The sequence below is a fragment of the Stegostoma tigrinum genome, chromosome 34, assembly GCF_030684315.1.
Source record: "Stegostoma tigrinum isolate sSteTig4 chromosome 34, sSteTig4.hap1, whole genome shotgun sequence".
Lineage (NCBI taxonomy): Eukaryota > Metazoa > Chordata > Chondrichthyes > Orectolobiformes > Stegostomatidae > Stegostoma > Stegostoma tigrinum.
In genome coordinates this window covers 16,246,914-16,260,325 of record NC_081387.1, presented here as the reverse complement: position 1 = coordinate 16,260,325, position 13,412 = coordinate 16,246,914, and positions in this window count along the sequence as shown.

Sequence of the window (13,412 nt, the reverse complement as noted above, 5' to 3'; positions counted from 1 at the left end):
GGTCTGCAAGCCTCCGCTTGGTTTCCCCAATGTAGAGGAAGCCACACCAGGTACAGTGGATGCAGTATACCACATTGGCAGATGTGCAGGTGAACCTCTGCTTAATATGGAATGTCATCTTGGGGCCTGGGATAGGGGTGAGGGAGGAGGTGTGGGGACAAGAGTAGCATTTCCTGCGGTTGCAGGGGAAGGTGCCGGGTGTGGTGGGGTTGGAGGGCAGTGGGGAGCGGACAAGGGAGTCGTGGAGAGAGTGGTCTCTCCGGAAGGCAGACAGGGGAGGGGATGGAAAAATGTCTTGGGTGGTAGGGTCAGATTGTAAATGGCGGAAGTGTCCCAAGAGGACAACCGCCCCAAGAGGATCCCCCTCGTTCTCACACACCACCCTACCAACCTCCGGATACAATGCATCATCCTCCGACACTTCTGCCATTTACAATCCGACCCCACCACCCAAGACATTTTTCCATCCCCACCCCTGTCTGCTTTCCGGAGAGACAACTCTCTCCGTGACTCCCTTGTTCGCTCCACACTGCCCTCCAACCCCACCACACCCAGCACCTTCCCCTGCAACCGCAGGAAATGCTACACTTGCCCCCACACCTCCTCCCTCACCCCTATCCCAGGCCCCAAGATGACATTCCACATTAAGCAGAGATTCACCTGCACATCTGCCAATGTGGTATACTGCATCCACTGTACCCGGTGTGGCTTCCTCTACATTGGGGAAACCAAGCGGAGGCTTGCAGACCGCTTTGCAGAACACCTCCGCTCAGTTCGCAACAAACAACTGCACCTCCCAGTCGCAAACCATTTCCACTCCCCCTCCCATTCTTTAGATGACATGTCCATCATGGGCCTCCTGCAGTGCCACAATGATGCCACCCGAAGGTTGCAGGAACAGCAACTCGTATTCCGCCTGGGAACCCTGCAGCCTAATGGTATCAATGTGGACTTCACCAGTTTCAAAATCTCCCCTTCCCCTACTGCATCCCTAAACCAGCCCAGTTCGTCCCCTCCCCCCACTGCACCACACAACCAGCCCAGCTCTTCCCCCCCACCCACTGCATCCCAAAACCAGTCCAACCTGTCTCTGCCTCCCTAACCGGTTCTTCCTCTCACCCATCCCTTCCTCCCACCCCAAGCCGCACCCCCATCTACCTACTAACCTCATCCCACCTCCTTGACCTGTCCGTCTTCCCTGGACTGACCTATCCCCTCCCTACCTCCCCACCTATACTCTCTCCACCTATCTTCTTTACTCTCCATCTTCGGTCCGCCTCCCCCTCTCTCCCTATTTATTCCAGTTCCCTCTCCCTATCCCCCTCTCTGATGAAGGGTCTAGGCCCGAAACGTCAGCTTTTGTGCTCCTGAGATGCTGCTTGGCCCGCTGTGTTCATCCAGCCTCACATTTTATTATCTTGGAATTCTCCAGCATCTGCAGTTCCCATTATCTCTGATACTAAATATTGTATAATTAGGGAAACTAATTCACTTCGAAGTTAATTTTCCACTTACTGAAAAGACAGCCAACAGCTTATCCCTTCTGTGCCATGTGAGAACTAGTAACAATGTGAGTAACGTTTGGATCATACAAATGTCAGACATTGACCATCTTTAATAAGAGTCAATATAGCCGTTGCCCCTTGACATTTAAAAGTGTTACCATCACTGAATCCCAAACAATTAACTCCTTCGGGTTACCGTTGACCAGAAAATCAACTGGACTTACCACACAAAGGCAGATCATCCACACTCTCCACCGCCAATACATACCAGCAGTGTGAACTATCTACAAGGTGCACTGCAGTAATTCACTGCAGTAATTCACCAAAGATCCTCAACAGCACCTTCTAAACCCACGACCACTTCCATTTAGAAGGACAAGGGCAGCAGATACATGGGATCACCACCATCTGCAAATTCTCTCCAAGCCACGCACCTTCCCGAGTTGGAAATATTTCACCGTAATTTCTCTTTTGCTGGGTCAAAATCCTGGAATTCCCTTCCTGGGGTATTGCAGGTCGACCTATAGCACATGGCCTGCAGCGATTCAAGAAGGCAGCTCACACCCACCTTCTCTAGGGCACCGAGGGACAGGCAATAAATCCTGGGCAGTCAGCAACACCTGCATCCCATGACTGAATAAAAAATGGTGGCCATCTGACACTTTTGGAACAGGAAGTTAGTGCAGGAATTCTCAAGTCATGTAACATTTTCAAAACAAGTTTTCAAATCTATGTATCAGTGAGGATGAGATAACGTTGGGAGTTTGCAATTTAGAGCTCATCCAGGGAAATGTAGGGCAAATGACTACGAGGATACAGCCAAGTGTAAAAATGTAGTGGCCGTATGGGATTTGTTAGAAGGACAGACAAGCAACAACTGACGTGATATCTACTTTGTACAGGATAAAGGTAATTAGAGAACATTGAATATTTCTGAAGGAAATGAAACAGCCTTAAGTTGTGATCCTTGTGCATAGCAATAATGTCTGATAGAAAAAGAGTTCCAAGTTTGAAGTCAGTTTTAGGAGCAAAACAAGTTTAATAATTATTATCTCAAATATATCAAACTTTAATTGCTTTCACTGCTGTGTTCTGCTGAATATAGTTGGAGACAGTGGAGTAGCATCAGATTCCAGGGGCATTGAGACAAGTTGGAATCAGGCTGGGTCTGTTTATAATGGATTGTTGCACCTCAGTAAAACAAAATACAAGAAATCTGAGCATTTGGCCTAATGAACGCGCTCCACCATTCAACAGGATCATTGCTGATCTAATGCAGCCTTAACTGCACATTCCTGGCAATATCCCATAATATTTGACTCTATTGTCACTCAAAAAAACTGTCTAAATCAGTCTTAAATACATTCAGTGACCTCTTCCCCAATGTCTCTGTGGAAAAGAATTCCAAACACTAACAATTCTATCAAACAACACATTCCTTCTCATCTCTGCATTGGAAGGTGCTGCCATGGGATCATATGATCCCTATACTGTGGAAGTGAATTATTTGGCCCATTGCATCATACCTCCAAAAACCACCCCACGCAGTCTCATCCCCCGACCCTATCCGCATAACCCAGAACTTCCCATGGCTGATCCAACCAGCCCGCACATCCCTGGACACTATGGGCAATTTACCATGGCCAATCCATCTAACCTGCACATCTTTCGATTGTGGCAGGAAAACATAGCACCTGAAGAAAACCCATTCAGACACGGGGAGAATGTCCACACAGACAGTCACCCAAGGGTGGAATTAAACCCAGGCCCCTGGCACTATGATGCAGCAGGGCTAACCCATTGAGCCTTGTGCCGCCCTGTCGAAAGATGCAGTTTTGGAGCTGAGTCGTACTGGATTTGTAATGTTTACTGCGTTTCTTTATCCAAGGATAAATGAAAGAAGTGCTAGACCTGCTGAGTTTCTGCACCACTTTCTGATTTCCTTTTGTATTTCTCACATCTGCAGTATTTTGCTTTTCTAGGAAGGCAAATGACACATTGACACACCTATTGCAAAATGTTTGAAATGCCGAAATAAGTAAGTTATGTTATAATTGCATGGGGCCTTGGTGAGATCATACCTGCAATACTGTGTGTAGCTTTTGTCATGATATTTAAAGAAGGCTGTATTTGTGAAGGAGGCCAGGCAGCAAGGGCTCACTCGATCTAGACTTGGGGTGAAAAGGTTCTCCTACAATGAGTTGTAGATGATGCAAAACATGAAAGCATTGTGAACAATGAGACTGAGTATAGAACCTCATGGGCATGGACAAGTTGGAAGAATGGGCAGCCAAGTAGCAGATGAAATTTAATAACTCTTGATTCCCTTGCTGACAAAAAAAATCTAATTCAGCTCTGAATAAACTTAATTACCAAACATTGACAGCCCTCTGTTATAACGAATTCCACAGATTCACTTCCCTCTGAGGGAAGAAAAGTCTCCTCATCTCTGTTTTAAACAGGCAATACTTTTCTCTGAGATTTTTCTAAAGAAGGGTTCTGACTTGAAACATCAGCTTTCTTTCTTCTTTAATGCTGCCTGGCCTGCTGTATCGCTCCAGTTCCATACTGTGCTATGTCTGAGATTACATCCTCTCATCCTAGGCTATCCCACAAGGGGGATCAAACTCTCCACATCTGCCCTGCCAAATCCTCAAAGAGCCTCATATTCTTCGATATTTGAATGAGATCAAGCCCAAGCTATTCAAACACTCCGGAGACAGAAATCCCTTGAATCAACTCAGTGAACTGTGTCATCTTCACTGTCTCTAATATCAATGTATCTTTCCTTAGATAAAGCAAGAGAACTGATCATGGGTATTCCAAGTGCGGCCTGATCAATGTCTTGTAAAGTTTTAGCAAGATCTCCATATTTTTATACATAATTCCCTTTGAAATAAGGGCTGACATTCCATTTGCTTTCCCTACTACCTGCTGAACTGAAATGCTATCTTGTGATCAGAGATGATGGAAACTGCAGATGCTGGAGAATCCGAGATAACAAAGTGTGGAGCTGGATGAACACAGCAGGCCAAGCAGCATCTTAGGAGCACAAATACTGACGTTTCGTGCACACACCCTTCACCCTCTCTCTGATGAAGGGTCTAGGGCTGGACTGTCAGCTTTTGTGCTCCTAAGATACTGCTTGGCCTGCTGTGTTCATCCAGTTCCACACTTTGTTATCTGAGATGCTAGTTTTTTCCGATTCATACACAATGCCCAATGCTTCTGTGTTGGAAAGTTCCACAGTCTTTTGGGATAAAAATAATAATTAGCTCTTCTATTCTTCTTGCGAAAGTGCATTAACTCACATTTTCCCACATTATATTCCATCTACCAAGTTTCTGGATACTTACTGAACCTGTCTATGTCACCCTGCAGATTCTGTGACAACCTCAAGACTTATCTTCCAGCCTGTTTTGCGTCATCTGCAGACTTAGTAACAATACATTAACTTCCATCATCTAAATCTTAAATATACACTGCATATAATTGTGGCCCCAGCAATGATCCATTTGACACTTCATTAGTTACAGGCTGCTACACTGAAATACCCGATTTAGCGCAAATCTGTGCCTTGGATGAGCTAGTCATTTTTCTATCCATGCTCATGTCTTACCTCAAACACCATGAGCTCTTGTCTTACTCAGTACCCTTATATATGGTGCTTATTTTATGCCTTTTGGGAGTCCAAATGCACTGCATTCACTGCCTACCCTTTGTCTACCCTGCCTGTTACCTCCTTAAAGTGCTTGAGTAAATTTGTCAGGCATGATTTGTCCTTCATTAAGTCACACTGATATACTGAATGAATATGATGTATTTCAAAATGCTATGCAATTACATCATTTATAATAGATTCTAGCATTTTCCCTAGAACGGATGTTGAGCTAACTCGCCATTAGTCAATTACCTTTTATTGTCTCCCTCCCTCATTACTTAAAGGAGTTGCATGAGCAGTTTTCAATCCTCTGAGGATTTTCCTGACTTTAATGATTTTTGGAAGGTTACAACCAGTTCATTCACATTCCGGTTGTTATTTCCTTTAATATCTTCGGATGCAGCCCATCAGGTCCAGAGAATTTTATCCCCATTAGTTTCCGGAATACTTGGTCAATTGTAGCAATCATAATCATGCAGCCACTGTTTCAGCAAGGGGTGGCAGTGAAGACCCAGAAAGTAAATAACTTGAGAGGTCTTATTTTTTAAAACTTGGAACAATAGAAATAACCTGGATGGGCGCGACCAGCTCTCACAGACCAGGATTTCTAGGGTTTTTTTTAAGTATAATGTTTGGGTTTAGTTTTAAGCAGTTGCTTTTGGAGTCTCAACAAGGCAGTAGCTGCTGGAGTTTTGAAGAAGTAGAAGCTATCCCTTGCCTCTCTATTGCAACTAGAAGCAGGGTTTCTTTCTGCTGCTAGGTGACATGTGGGATACATCAAATTTTCTGAATTTGTCTTTTTGCCAACGGGTGTGTTTATGGGATGGTAATATGTTGGAACAGGTATTTAGTATTTGTTACTTTGTTTTGTTGTACTTTAATGAAAATGTTTGAACAAATGGTGTATTGCTCAACATTGAGGTGTTTGATAAGTTAAATTGCATTTGGAACACAAAATGTTACCTTTCTCTTTAAAATAAGATAAATTTAGCATCCAGATTACCTTCTTAATATATTTTGAGAGATGGCTGGTCTGGTCTGGTCTGGTCTATAACAGTGGATAGGATATTGCCTCATTTGAGTGATTCCAGAACTAGAGGACTGGTTTAATTTCAGTCACAAATTGTCAGGGCCGAGATGAAAAATTTTTGTTTTCGTCAGAGGGCTGTGCGACTTTGGAAATCTCTGCCTCAAGAAACAGTGGAGATAGATTGGTGATAGCTGAATATTTTTAGGGTACAGGTGGGCAGAGTGCTGTTTTCAGGCCAATCAGAGTTTATCAAGGGAAGAGGAGAATGCAGAATTTGGAATTCAAGCAGACTAATAATGCTCTGACTGAATGGTAGAGCAAAGTCAATTGGCCGAATGGCCTCCCTTTGCTCTAATTTGTATGGTAGTAAGTTCAAATGTTAAAAACTCCCACTGCATGGATTATACGTTACACACTGATGCCAGATTTCGGATTTGTGGTCCACACTTCCTGGAGCTGCCATGAATCTTCCAAAGAAATGAGCTCACAGACTGGTACATGGGGTACACTGATGCCTCATAGCACCAGAGAACTGGGCTCGATTTTACTGTCAGGAGTCTGTCTGTGTGGTGTTTGCACATTTGTTCATGTGTCTACCAGGGTGCTCCAGTTTCATCTCATAGTCCAATGATGTGCAGGTTAGGTGAATTAACAGTGATAAATGGTCAATGTGTTTGTAGCGGGGTTGGGAGGTGTTGGCTCAGGCTGGGATGCTCTTTTGAGGGTTGGTGTGGATTGGATGAGCTGAATAGCCTGCTCCTATTATTTTGGGTTATGTGATTCCATGATCCTTCCAATGTCCTCAGATCATTCAGTGATGCCTGCTGGGAGACAAAGAGTATCCCTTCTTGTCTGTTGGCTTGACACCTTTAACTGATCTTTAGTCTGACTCAGAATAAAAACACACTTCTATTGGGGCCATACTGGAACAGTCCACAGTCTTCCTTAAGTTGGGGTTCCGGTGCCTGGTCCATACTGGCAGAGCCTTGCAGTGGAGGCCACAGCATATTTGTTTCATCATATTGGGATTCTGTGTCCTTCACAACTGAAGCCCGCAAAGTGGCAATGACATGGAAGAAGGTGAAACAGGGAATTGAGAGCAATCTTCTCAGGAGGAAGAACATCCTGAAAATCAGGCCATTCTCCCAGAGGGCCATCTGAGACAGCATTGTTCTAACATGCTTTGCAGAGCCCGAGAGGCTAAAGACAGTGTCAATGAGATCTGCTTCCAGGCTCAATGCGTCGGGTTTACATTTCATGCAATTGTTTCAGAATGTGTTGCTCATCTGACAAACAACCACTGCTTAGTGCAAAGGATAAATGGCTTGTTATTTTTGTAATCCATGATCATTTGTGTTGCTGAACAAATGCCTCATTATTGATATGATTAAGATGTTTTCAGGTGATTCTACCCCTCTTGAAGCATCTGCACATGAACAGACCTTCATGATCTTCAGTGAATTGGTAGCATTGAGACAGAGCACTAACATCACAGAGTGGTAACATTAAATAGCTCTTAAGACATTGATGAAGATATGACATCTGAGTGATCCATAGTGAGGTCCCTCACAAATGTATCTATAATCAAAGGAACCTTGAAGGATCTTTGTTTGACCATTCCATCGTTGTTAACCCTTCTATATTTGTCAGTGTGTGTATACTGTGAGGTGGCTTGGAACTGCCTGAGCATCCACTATGACAGTGTATGATGTTTTGTGCATCTTCTCTTTGCGGATGTCTTCGCTGACGTCAGTAGGCATGTGAGTACCACGTTGTACATATCCCAAACTTAACAGAGTAATATGCTCCTTTGAAAAGCTGATAGATAGAATAAACATTTCCCTGTTGAGATGTGTGTAATCATCAGTTAATCTGCACCCCCATCCATAACGTAGGTGTTAGTGTGTGCAGACCAGCTTGAGTCAACTCCCTGGACATCACGGTTACCCTCAGCTTTGTCCAGAATTAAGTGTTTTGCATTGGCTACAGTTCTCATTGTCATGGTTCAAGGAGATTGGGCATCAGAGACTGTCTGTAGACCAAGAGTTGGTAGCTTGTGAGAGATGAGCACTGCTTGGCCATTTCAGCGTTGGGGCTCCAGAAGAGGCTACTGAAATCTCACATAGGTGTGCATTAACCAGGTCCTTCACTGAAAATTATACGACGAGAAACAATATACTTATAGAAGTGTTAGGTTCTTTACATTGATGCAACTATCTATGTACCCTCAGTATGTTTTGTTCTTCCTTTCCTACCACTGCGTCTAAATTCAGGTCCGATGTCTGCAGCTAGGATGGTGGGAATCTGCTGTGCAGATGGCCTTGCTGAGTTGGAAAATGTTTTTTGCCAATTGCCATTTCTTTTTGACCCTGACATACTGGCTGCCTCCTGCCAAGATGCAGGTTCACCCTCTTTGGCTTGTACTGCTGCAGCTTTTGTGATCAAAGATAGAGGGGACATTGAGAGGCACGTCATCTCTCGAGTGCCTTAAGAACAAGACCCATGAGAACAACTTCCAAAGGATGCATTGCTTTCCCAGATCCAGGGTTAAGGGTATATCCACAGGCCGGGAGAAGATCTTGAATTAGGAGGGGAGGAGGCCATGTGTCATCATCCACATTGCCACTGATGACATTGATAGAACTAGGAAGAAGTTCCTGATCAAAAAATTTGAACAGCCAGGACCTAAATTGAAAAGCTGAACATCCAAGGTAACAACCTACTTGAGACAAAGACAGACTTGAATCAGGTGAATAAAGTTGAGGAATTAAATGCATGTCTGAAGTATTGATGGAGGTGGAATGGGTTTCAATACCTGAGGCAGGGATGAATGGGTTTCGGTCCCTGCGGCTGGGAGGAATGGGTTTCATTCCCTGTCTGATGGAATGGCCTTCACTTGAATTATGCTGAGACCATGTGCAGGTGAATTGAATAATGATTTCACTTGATTTAAATTGATGTGATTTATTGTTGCCACTTGTACAGAGATACAATTAAAAGTGTTTGTGCATAAAGAAACAGATCATACAATACAACATGCATCAGGGCATCAGAACAGAGTGCAGAAGACAGTGTTACAGCCACAGAGAAGGTGAAGTGAGAGAGAGAGACATCAAAATTAATATTTGATAGGTCCATTCAAAAATGTGATGACAGCCAGGAAGAAGCTGTCCTTGAATCTGATCATACATGTATTCAAACTTATATATCTTCTGCCTGATGGAAGAAGGTGGAAGAGACTATAACCAGAATGTGAGGGGCTCTTTAATTATGTTGGTTGCGTTCCTGAGGCAGTGAGAATATAGATGGAGTAAATAGATGAAAGGCTGGTTTGCATGATGGACTGTGCTGAGTTTACAACTCTCTGTAGTTTGTTGCGGCCTTGGGAAGACCAGTTGCCAAACCACATTGTGTTGCACCCAGATGAGATGCTTTCTGTGCCACATCTATAAAAAAATGTAAGAGTCATTGTGCACATGCTGAATTTCCTTAACTCCCTGTGGAAGTATGGACATTGTTGTACTTTCTCAATTGCTGTGTTGACATGGGACCAGCATGGTTATTTGGTGCTCTTCACTCCCAGGCACCTGTAACTCTAAACAATCTCCACCTCAACACTAATGATGCAGACAGGAGTATGAGGTTGTAGAGAGTGCTATATATGAAATCATTTGGGGGAATGTGTTCTCGAGGAGATACATCGACTAACAAAGCAAAATGATGTAGCAATACAGCAGAGCAGCAATTTGCTTAAACATACCTGAAATGAGGGACAAACAGTAAGTATACACATGTACAATTATGTTTAGCTACAGTTGTAACAATACTCCCTTGTTTTTAAACTTCAGACTCCTCGTAATACAGACCAACAACCACTTGTCTTCTTGAATGTTTGCTGCATTAAATGGTCTCTCATCTGCTCCACACTCCCCACTAACCTTACATCCCTGGCACCTTTCCCTGCAACCGTAGGAAGCGCTACACCTTTCCCTATACCTCCCTGCCTCACCTCCACCTAAACCACCAAATCTTTCACATCGGACAGAGGTCCACCTGCACATCTGTCAATGTGGTCAATTGCATCTGCTGCTCCCAATGTGGCCTCCTCTACATCAGTGAGACCAAGCCGAGGCTCAGAGGCCACTTTGTAGAGCACCTGCGCTCTGTTCCGAACAAGCGAAAACACCTTCCAGTCACAAACTATTTCAACTCATCCTCCCACTACCTGGGTGACATGTCCACACTGGGCCTCCTCCAGGGTCACAATATTCTGTCGTATTCTGTCTTGGGAGCCTACAGTCCAATGGCCTAAATGTTGACTTTACCAGTTTCAAAATCTCCCCAGCTCTGGCCTCATCCCAAGACCAACCCTCCCCCTCTTCCCCGCCTCCTTGACCTGACACAACTTGTCCATCTTCTCCACCACCTATCTGACATTCCCAGCACAATGACAAATCCCCACCACTCCCTACCTACACTCAATTATCACCATCCCACCTACCTTCCACAGCCTCCTCTCTCTATTTATTTTCTGAGCTCCCTTCCCTCTCCACCATTTCTGAAGAAAGGTCCCAACACAAAACGTCAACCTTCCTGCTCTTCTGATGCTTCCTGGCCTGCTGTGTTTCTCCAGCACCACCAAAGAATCCTTCAGTTGTTTTGCAGTATTTACTCATGGAATGTGAGCACCGCTGCCTGGCCAGCATTTTATTGCCCATCCCTAGGTGCCTTTGAGAAGGTGATGGGGACCTGCCTTCTTGAGCAGTCCACATTAACGTTAATTGTGATGTTAAAAATTACGAGAATGTGGTGAGAAACATTGCAAAGCTGAACGCCAAAGGCAAGGATGTGACAAAGGGCTGTAGCAGAGGACCTAACGCAGAAGGAGATATATGAAGTAAAGGCAAAATGGCAAAATAAAATACAAGTTTAAAAAGGGACACTGAACAGAATTCAATTTGAATTTATAATAGGCTTAAGTAAAAAAAGAGGCAATTTATGGGTGAACCTGAAGTGAATTGATTGGAACACATAATATTTATGAATCACAGCAGTGGATAGTTCTTCAAAATTCCATAAATCTGTTTTTCTGATTCTCATTGAAGCCTCAGACGCAATGCAGTTTGTAGCATTTATTCCCCTCACTAATAACAAATTTTCTGCCCTAATTTGTTCAGATTCCGCGCTTAACTGTGGGGCAATCCCATATTTCCTCCACCAAGCCTGAATGATTTGCCAATTCCCTCTCAGCCTTCCCTTCATGGAGCAGATGATGGAAAATTCAAAGCCGGTGTGCCTCACCTGGCTGTTGATATCCCGCAGAGTGAAGTGTTAATGACAGTCTGCTATTTTGTTTTGTATCTGTTGGCTTTCTGACCGCAATCAGAGCCCATTCAGTCCCAGTTACTCACGCTGACATGCTGTTTTATTTGGCTAAAAGCCTTTATTTATTTAATCAGACGACAGCTGTCACATGAATATGATGATCTCTAGGGCTAAAGAAAGGTATTTATACAAACACACCAGTAATTAACAATTAGTAAAAGTCGAGTACATATTTTCACTTCCATTCCACATGGGATGTCTACTGCATTCGGCCCCACCTCCAACAATAGCTGTGATTTAACGTTCCTCTTGGTATGATCCTTTTTGTTTGCTGACTATTGTGCTGTGGAGGGGTCCTGGGAAACCTGCTGGAAAAATGCAGTCACATGCATTAATATGTGAGCTCTAGCAGTCCTGAGCAATGAGACCAGGGAACCCCTGAAATTAGGGCTGCAGGAGTCTCTGCCCCTCCAATATCAGACTCCCTTCACATCATGTGCTATAATTGTGCAATACTAAGCAATTAGTAATCAGATTTTAGTCCATTGCGCACTGCTGGAGAATAAAAATGATGTGAAGCAGTCCAGTATTTTAGGGGATTTTGATATAGGAAGTAGCTGCCTGCTGTGTGGTCATGTGGGTTGGCCAGCTCAGTTAGAACCTCAGAAGTGAAATAGCATGGCAGAGGGGAATTGGCCCATCTTGTCCATGCTGACCCAAAGACACTCAGATGTCCTTTCTAATTCAGCCTTCCTTCACATGGACCACAGATCAGCAGTTTACAGCACTTAAGGTGCAGATCCAGGTGCATTTTAGAAGAGTTCAGGGCCTACTACCAACTCAAGCAGCCAATGCCAGATACCCGAAATCTTCTGCCTAAAAAAATAGTTTTTCCTCACATCCCCTCTGTTTGTTCTGCCACTTAGCTTGAATCTATGAGCTGTGGTTTTTGAATTGTCTGTGAGCTGAGCAACTGGATTGTGATACAGAGTGATGCCAACAACGTGGGTTCAGTACCTGCACTGGATGAGGTTACCTTGAAGGACTCTCCTTCACAACCTTGTCCTTGCCTGAGGCATGGTCACCTTCAGGTTAAACTCACCACCAATTGTCTCTGCTCTCCAATGCAACTCTGGCAAATTTCCCTGAGAGATAGAGGCTCTGTTTGATGTGGCTTACATTAAGAGGGCACGTGGAAGAGGTGAAAGAGAAGCTAGAGTACTGAATCGATCACCTAATCAGCAATGAATTTCCAGAAGCATACCAGGTCACCAAACTCAGTTGTGTAATAGTGCATGCAAACGAGTATTCATGATCTGGTGTTTATTCAGACTTCTGACTTCAGATTGGAATTATTGTTAATAAATCAGCAATCAGTTTTGTGACTGCCGTTTGATCATTTTGTGGCTCTTTTTTGTTCGAATGGAAAACTAGTGAGGTCATAAGTCATCTTGTGCATCATTGTTAGGAAGTGGAATAGGATTGACCCCTGCTAATGTAACGGTCGTAGACTTACCAAGTTTAAGGGCATTTAAATGGTCATTGGATAAACATATGGATGATAATGGAGTAGTGTAGGTTCGATGGGCTTCAGTTTAGTTTCACAGGTCAGCGCAACATTGACTGTGCTGTAGTGTTCTATCTTCTCATATTTGTGGTAATAATTCATATATCTGTGCCCAGGAAAGCATGCATCATGGGAAGAGTTAAATGATTATGTCAAAATGCATTGGTCCCATGTGATATTCTTCAAAAAAGGTGCCAGCTCCATCTCAAATAAACACCGCTCTACTTTGTGATCGACTCTTCTGCTGATCAATGAGCTCAGACAACATTACAGTCTGTCTTGGAGTTGTAACATATTTAATAGAAAACTCATTGAGAAACTCAG